The sequence below is a fragment of the Haemaphysalis longicornis genome, unplaced genomic scaffold (genome assembly GCF_048455015.1).
Source record: "Haemaphysalis longicornis isolate Haplotype H1 unplaced genomic scaffold, Haemaphysalis longicornis Haplotype H1 scaffold_8, whole genome shotgun sequence".
Classification (NCBI taxonomy): Eukaryota; Metazoa; Arthropoda; class Arachnida; order Ixodida; family Ixodidae; genus Haemaphysalis; species Haemaphysalis longicornis.
Window position 1 is genome coordinate 58,739,381 of NW_027526445.1, and position 6,000 is coordinate 58,745,380.

Sequence of the window (6,000 nt, forward strand, 5' to 3'; positions counted from 1 at the left end):
TCACGTAGGGGAACCCTGAGGAGTATGCGAAGCAGCCATGGGCTCAACGCAATTTCCCATTTCGCAGTTCCTGTAAGTGAAAGGTGCGGTAGTTACCATGGAAACGAAACTGGAAATATAACGCTAGCTACTACGTACATCAACCTAGCGGAAACGACGAACTGAAAACTGATAGGCACTTGAATCGACCCCATGGCTGCATTACATACTACTCAGGGTTCCCCTACGGGAGGATGGTGTAATTTGTTTCTGTCTTATGCCGCACGGATACATTTTTTTGATAGGGCGAATGCTTCGTCCTCAAGCTACTAGCGTAGAATGCTGTTTATCTACAGTTTCCTCGATGTAAATCACCAGTTAGAGAAACACCCGCGCCGCAAGATAAATGCCCACGGAGCAAACGTCGAGGCGTTCGATTTGCCGACACTCGCCTGCGGAAGTCACTATGTTAACTGGTGCTTCGCTGCTGTGCCTTTTTGTAGCGTAAGCTACACTGGCCTAGGTTGAACAGTTTCGCGTGTGCCGTGAAGGGCCCTTCTGCGCAAGAGGGAGGGGCCTTGTATTGGCTTGGATTGACTTGGCTTGGCTTGGCTTGGATTTGATTGGATTGTGTTGGATTGTGTTGCGTCATATCCGCGGCAGACGCACTGGCACCGGCGCGTGCCCAGGTGTGCACCTCAATTGCGCAGTAGCCAACTCTGACGCTGCGCCGGAACCGCTTGAGAGCGGTTTCGCATGGCTAGTGAAGAGCCGTGCTGAGCATGCGTGAGGAGCAGTGACTGAACAGGACTGGACTGGAGTGGACTGGACTGCATTAGACTGATTTGGACTGGACGTGACTGGGCCGGACTGGACTGGATTGGACTGGATTGCTGAATTATATCTCACGCTACGTATATCCTGGCATAGCAGAGCTAAGCCACTGATAATTTTTTTAGATAGGGGAGCACAATTTCGCTCCAATGAACCTAATTTTTGTCGAAGACAACTGTGCCATCTTAAGGCTGATGACAATATTTAGCAATGTGGATCTAGATATTTGCCACAGTGTTCTCCCACGTCAGTTGAAAGTTGCGCAGAGTAGTCTTTCTTTTCTCTTGTATTTGTGTTTTATGCGCTATGAATTCCGACAATGTTTTGCCGCTTGGACAAAAACTGCCATTAATGCAATAACCACTATGACAAGCGAGAGCAGCCCCTTTGTTATGAACATTTGCAAACGCCTTCTGCTGCTCCCTTCCAGGTACATTCTGTGGTCTCCTGCAGATTTTTTCCGATACGACTGTCGTCTACAAAGATGTTTATAGAGGTGTGTGAGGGTGCGAATGTGTTCTCTTTACATTAACGGGGCTACGAGCGAGGAGTGAAACAGCTTTAAAGAGAAAGGACAAAAGTGAAATGTGCCAAGGGGTAACGGCAAATTGTCTCGTATGCAAAAAAGTCTCTTTTGTGGTTCTGTTTTGTGAAAAGGTGGCTACTGCTGTAAAGAATAGATGAACACACACTTCAATTTGAATGGGATTTTAGCAGCAATCTGCACAGCAGGAGCTCAGAGAGCTACCACTAATCTTTGTATAACGTCGCCCGTGGTGGGAGAAAATATAAACCAGTGTGGTCCGTGTGACAAGTAAACGGACTTCTAACTGAGTAGACCAGGTGCCCAAGCCACGCATAACAATCTTATGGCGTGCGTGGACAGTCTGCATTTCGGGCAGTATGTCACACCGAAAGATGAAGCGCTAAAAAAGACGAAGGTGCTGTAGGGAAGGCCCGGTTAACTACGTGGCGATGTAAACAACCGACGTCCTAGATTTACGACATGTCTGGAAAACCTAAATTACTCGCAGTTCTTGACTTGCCTGTCGTTTGTAGGCTGATTGTTTGCTACACTAAAAAAGAGGCAGGGGAGTTCGTTCTGCTACAATAGAAAACCTACTTTGCCTAATGCCTAATACACAATTCGGCGTCAGGTCTTTAAACAAATTAGTAACTGCAGTGAAAGTTCTATAATATATTTATATCCTATGGCCTCCTTGGAAGCCCACAGAGATGGGCTTCCTACTAGACCTAACCGGAAGTAGTGTACAAGTAGCAACATTAACCTAGTACACATTTCTCCTAACTCCTTTGTAATTGCTCGTAGCACAGGCGTGCTAAGTCGAGCATTACTTTCCCTCTGGTTCAGGTAATATCATGTAGATTACGATTCCGGAAACAACCTCTTGTGGGCGCCCCAGTCTCTCCGGCATCGAACAGAACCTATAAGTGCGCATGCGTAGAAGCTTAGGATTTATCGTCGGCGTGCATTCTTCGTCTCCGTGCAGTATGCACCTCTAAAAATGTTGTGAAGGCTCTCCATTTAACGGCATCACCTACGACTGGTTTGATTTGCAGAGACAAATTGATTTGATTTGCAGAATTGATTTGCAGAGACAAAAGCGTATGCGAGACAAAATGTTCTGGCGGAAAGGACCACTGTTCGTCTAGTTCTCTGTATTCTACTGTATAATGCAGGCATCATGAAAAAGCACTTAATGTGCCCCGCTACGATAATTTTACCGCCACAACAAGTTGCGGCTACTTGTTTGTTTTGTTCATTTTGTCTGCGGCGAGCACTGGTGGTCATCCTACAGACTGGAGGAATACTGAAATTCGTCTTTTCTGCATATTAGCAGTTGTACGCTCGTAATTTCCTTCGCTTTCTCTTTCTAACTTTCTTTGACATCACTGTAGTACATTATTTCTTGTGCGTCACATTTGCGTCAGTCACTTTGAAATGAAAATTGAAGTATTTATTAGCCTCGCTGTCAGTAAACTACGCACACGGCGAGGACGTTGCGCAGGTAAGGCACGGGTGGCAAGGGCAGCTAAAACTACTTGGTAGGAGGAGTGATATATGGTATGCATTTCATAGAAAACCACCTTCCAAGGAAGGTGGCTTTTTTTTATATGGTACTAGTTGGCTGAAAACAAGATCTCATATCCGGACATATTCGTGCAGTGTTGCTCTTCTCTGTGTTGCGACAGAGCTGTTGAAAACATTTAATCTCTGAAACCACCTCTTTACGAGTAGAACAAGCGCTTAGCGCCCGTCCATGGTAGTTGGACTACTTGCTTATTTTGGAACGTATTACTAGTTGTAGTTTGCATACTTAGCTGGTTTAGATCTCTGTGATGACATTGTGACATTGATATGTATCAAGTGGGCAACTAAGTTTTGCGACACATGTTTCAGAAAGCTGCGTGGTGCAGCAAGGGTACTTGAGTAATCAACTTCGCACACATTGTGTTTGAAAACGTGCGCATGCACAAACGTGCGTGTTCAATACCAGGAAATACAAACGCTACTTACAGCCACCGCAGACGTGCAGACAACCCGAGTTTGACAGGAAGCTATTTGGTCCAGATGCACACTGTTCATCTGAAAGCTCCACACATTTTTTCCTTGTATGGTCAAAGTAATAGTGGTGGCCTTCTCCTTTGCATGACGCAATATGCGGAAGAGACACGCACGATTCATTTTTCCCTAAACAAGAATGGTAGAAAAGTGGAAGTTATTTAAAAAAAAAACTTGCTGAGGGAGCTTACATGGAATGGTCATTTTTGAGACATATTTAGGGTATTGTGCCCTACAAACCACGAAAAGGGCTGAAAATTCGCGGGCAGGAATGATGCAAAAAATGTCGTACTCAAGGCATAAAACTATGTTCGTTTGAATTAGTCGTGTATTTTTTTAGCTCAGCTGCATATTCTTTGCGAACCAAGCACATTGTGCAGAGATAATTCGGGTTGTCCACAAACGTCGCACTCCGATGTGTGGAGGTTTTACGTTTTCTTGCCGTAGGGGTTCTTGGGTAGCACTTTTGCCTCAGTTTTTTTTAGTTCATTTTGAAAGGCTCTGACAGCGGTCTATCACGTCTGAACGTCAGCACATCATTTGTTGCAAGTAATTCGTGCACGACGGAGGAGGTTAGCGGGGTGCATGTTCAGCCAGAATTCACGTGCTCACACAGGACATTACTGCTCAACTGGTGAGACGTTTAACCAGGGGAGATTCATGGCCGATATGACCTTACTACTGCCTCGGCTGTGCAGCGGCTTCTGCTGGCGTGCTGCACGGACGATGGGGGAGGCAAACTGACAGCCCGGTGAATATTCGCCACAATTCGTGTAATTCTTCCTAGCTCCATAAGGTAATTTGTTAGAGAGTTCAATCACAAATTACCGAAACAAAACTGTTGTGTTTATTCAGTACCTGAGAATCGCACAGCTAGGTTGTCGTCATCCTTCGCAGGGTGGAAGTACACTTGAGTTGTTCTCATGCAGATTTTTTGCTGGTTAGTGCTTTATGGGTTCGCCTTCTCCTCGTAGCTCGTTTGCTGTAAAATTATCAAGTGACTGCCAGGATCAGGAGGCAAACCGCGATAGCGGACCAAAGTAGAGCCCGTAAGGGAGACTTAGTAAACAAGCGGTTTATATGCTAATAACCGTTCGAAACTCTCGAATTGCCAGCCCTTCTCAAACATCTCCCCGTTGTTTCTCTCCTCCTTCACATACTCCTGCAGGTCTTTTCCCTCAAGAACGAGGGCTCGTCCCAGTTCAATTAGCTTGGCCGTCTCCGCCGTTATTTCCTCGAGATGCAGGTTGCATGATTCTCAAAGAACAAACGTACGAGCCAGCGGCTAGCTTTACCGGTCCTGCCGTGGCAGACCAGCCCTGCCATGGACGCCACTTATTGTCACAAACTCCTCCCCTGGATAATTGCGTCCGCTAGCAAAAACCAATAAAGAAGGGCGCGAGGCAACAATTATTTATATTTCAGCAGAGTGGCCGGCCCGTGAGTTTCCACGTATGCCGAGATTGCTGGGGGGAATGAAATCAAAACGGGGATGCTCGACTGCGTTTTTACTGTATAGGTTTAATACACGAACAAAAATTACAAGACAACGCCCGTCACAAGAAAAAGAAGCCTGCACACTGCCATTGGCCCTGTGTGCACAGGCAATAATCTGCCGTACATTAAGCGCACGCGCGCGCTGGCACCCCAGCGCACGGCGCTAGCCAGATAGTAACACAACCAAGGAAAACCAACTACACAGGGTGGCCACTATGACAACACTCGAACCGCCGTTGCCTACGCCTTAACCTCCGACTCCGAACTTATAACTCAGACAGCTGTACGCGACACACGAAACACTCTAGAGGCTAACACTTGTTTAAACCCCGACAGTGCAACGACAACAGAAAATACTAACACGTACGCAACACGCAAAACACTCCAGCGGACAAACATCGTTACCCCACCCCCCGACAACAGCACTTACTATAAAAAAAATCTAGCAGCTCTGAAAGCTGTACCCGAGACGTGAAATGCCCTCAAACATCGTTACCCTTGATAACGACCATTACGACACCCAACACACAAAAAACCAACTCTCAGCTCGTTAGCTACGAGAGACGCTAGAAGAAACCCGAAGGAGGCGGATATCTTAATCTGATGCAACAAACAATTACGAAGGGGAGGGGCCGCAAAAGAAAGTCTCTACGAGGCAAGAAAAACTTGTCGGTTCCCCGGCGGAACGTCACGACGAAATGGACCCGGCCTCCCCGGGCTGCGGCTTACGTATTTCGAGGCTCCGGGGTGCGGCAGCTGGGAATTGTGGCGACGGGGAAACTCGAGCGTCAGGCCGTAGTCATTCTGTCGCGAGCCTACCGACGTACTTCCGCTAAAGCGCGTCACCCCCGGACCCTTCCCCGCGTCGTACGTTCAAGAATCTCCAACCGACTGCCCCCAGCGACCGCTTGCGCTCGCCTAAATAACCTCCGCCGGCCGCCGGCTTTCGCGTAGACCTGCTCCGACGTCTTCCCCATTGTTCCTCTGGTTCCCCCTCTCCCGGGGCCCCCGGCCACTCGCCACTATCGCACGCGCGCGTCCGAGCTAGCTATGATGACGTCACCCGTCGCAACTGCACGTCCGCTGGAATGTCGCAGGTCGCATTG

At 47.7% G+C, this 6,000-nt stretch overlaps 1 long non-coding RNA gene across 1 annotated transcript in view; it reads right to left on the bottom strand.

Annotated features, from left to right (window-relative positions):
- LOC144149779 (uncharacterized) overlaps positions 1–5,769 on the bottom strand; it is a 28,744-nt gene extending 22,975 nt beyond the window's left edge. Inside the window, exons 1-2 of the long non-coding RNA XR_013318362.1 lie at positions 5,624–5,769; positions 3,353–3,526 (exon numbers count right to left, since the gene is read on the bottom strand). This is a non-coding gene — a long non-coding RNA (uncharacterized LOC144149779). The remainder of the gene's footprint in view (positions 1–3,352; positions 3,527–5,623) is intronic.
- Between the last annotated feature and the right edge of the window lie 231 nt (positions 5,770–6,000).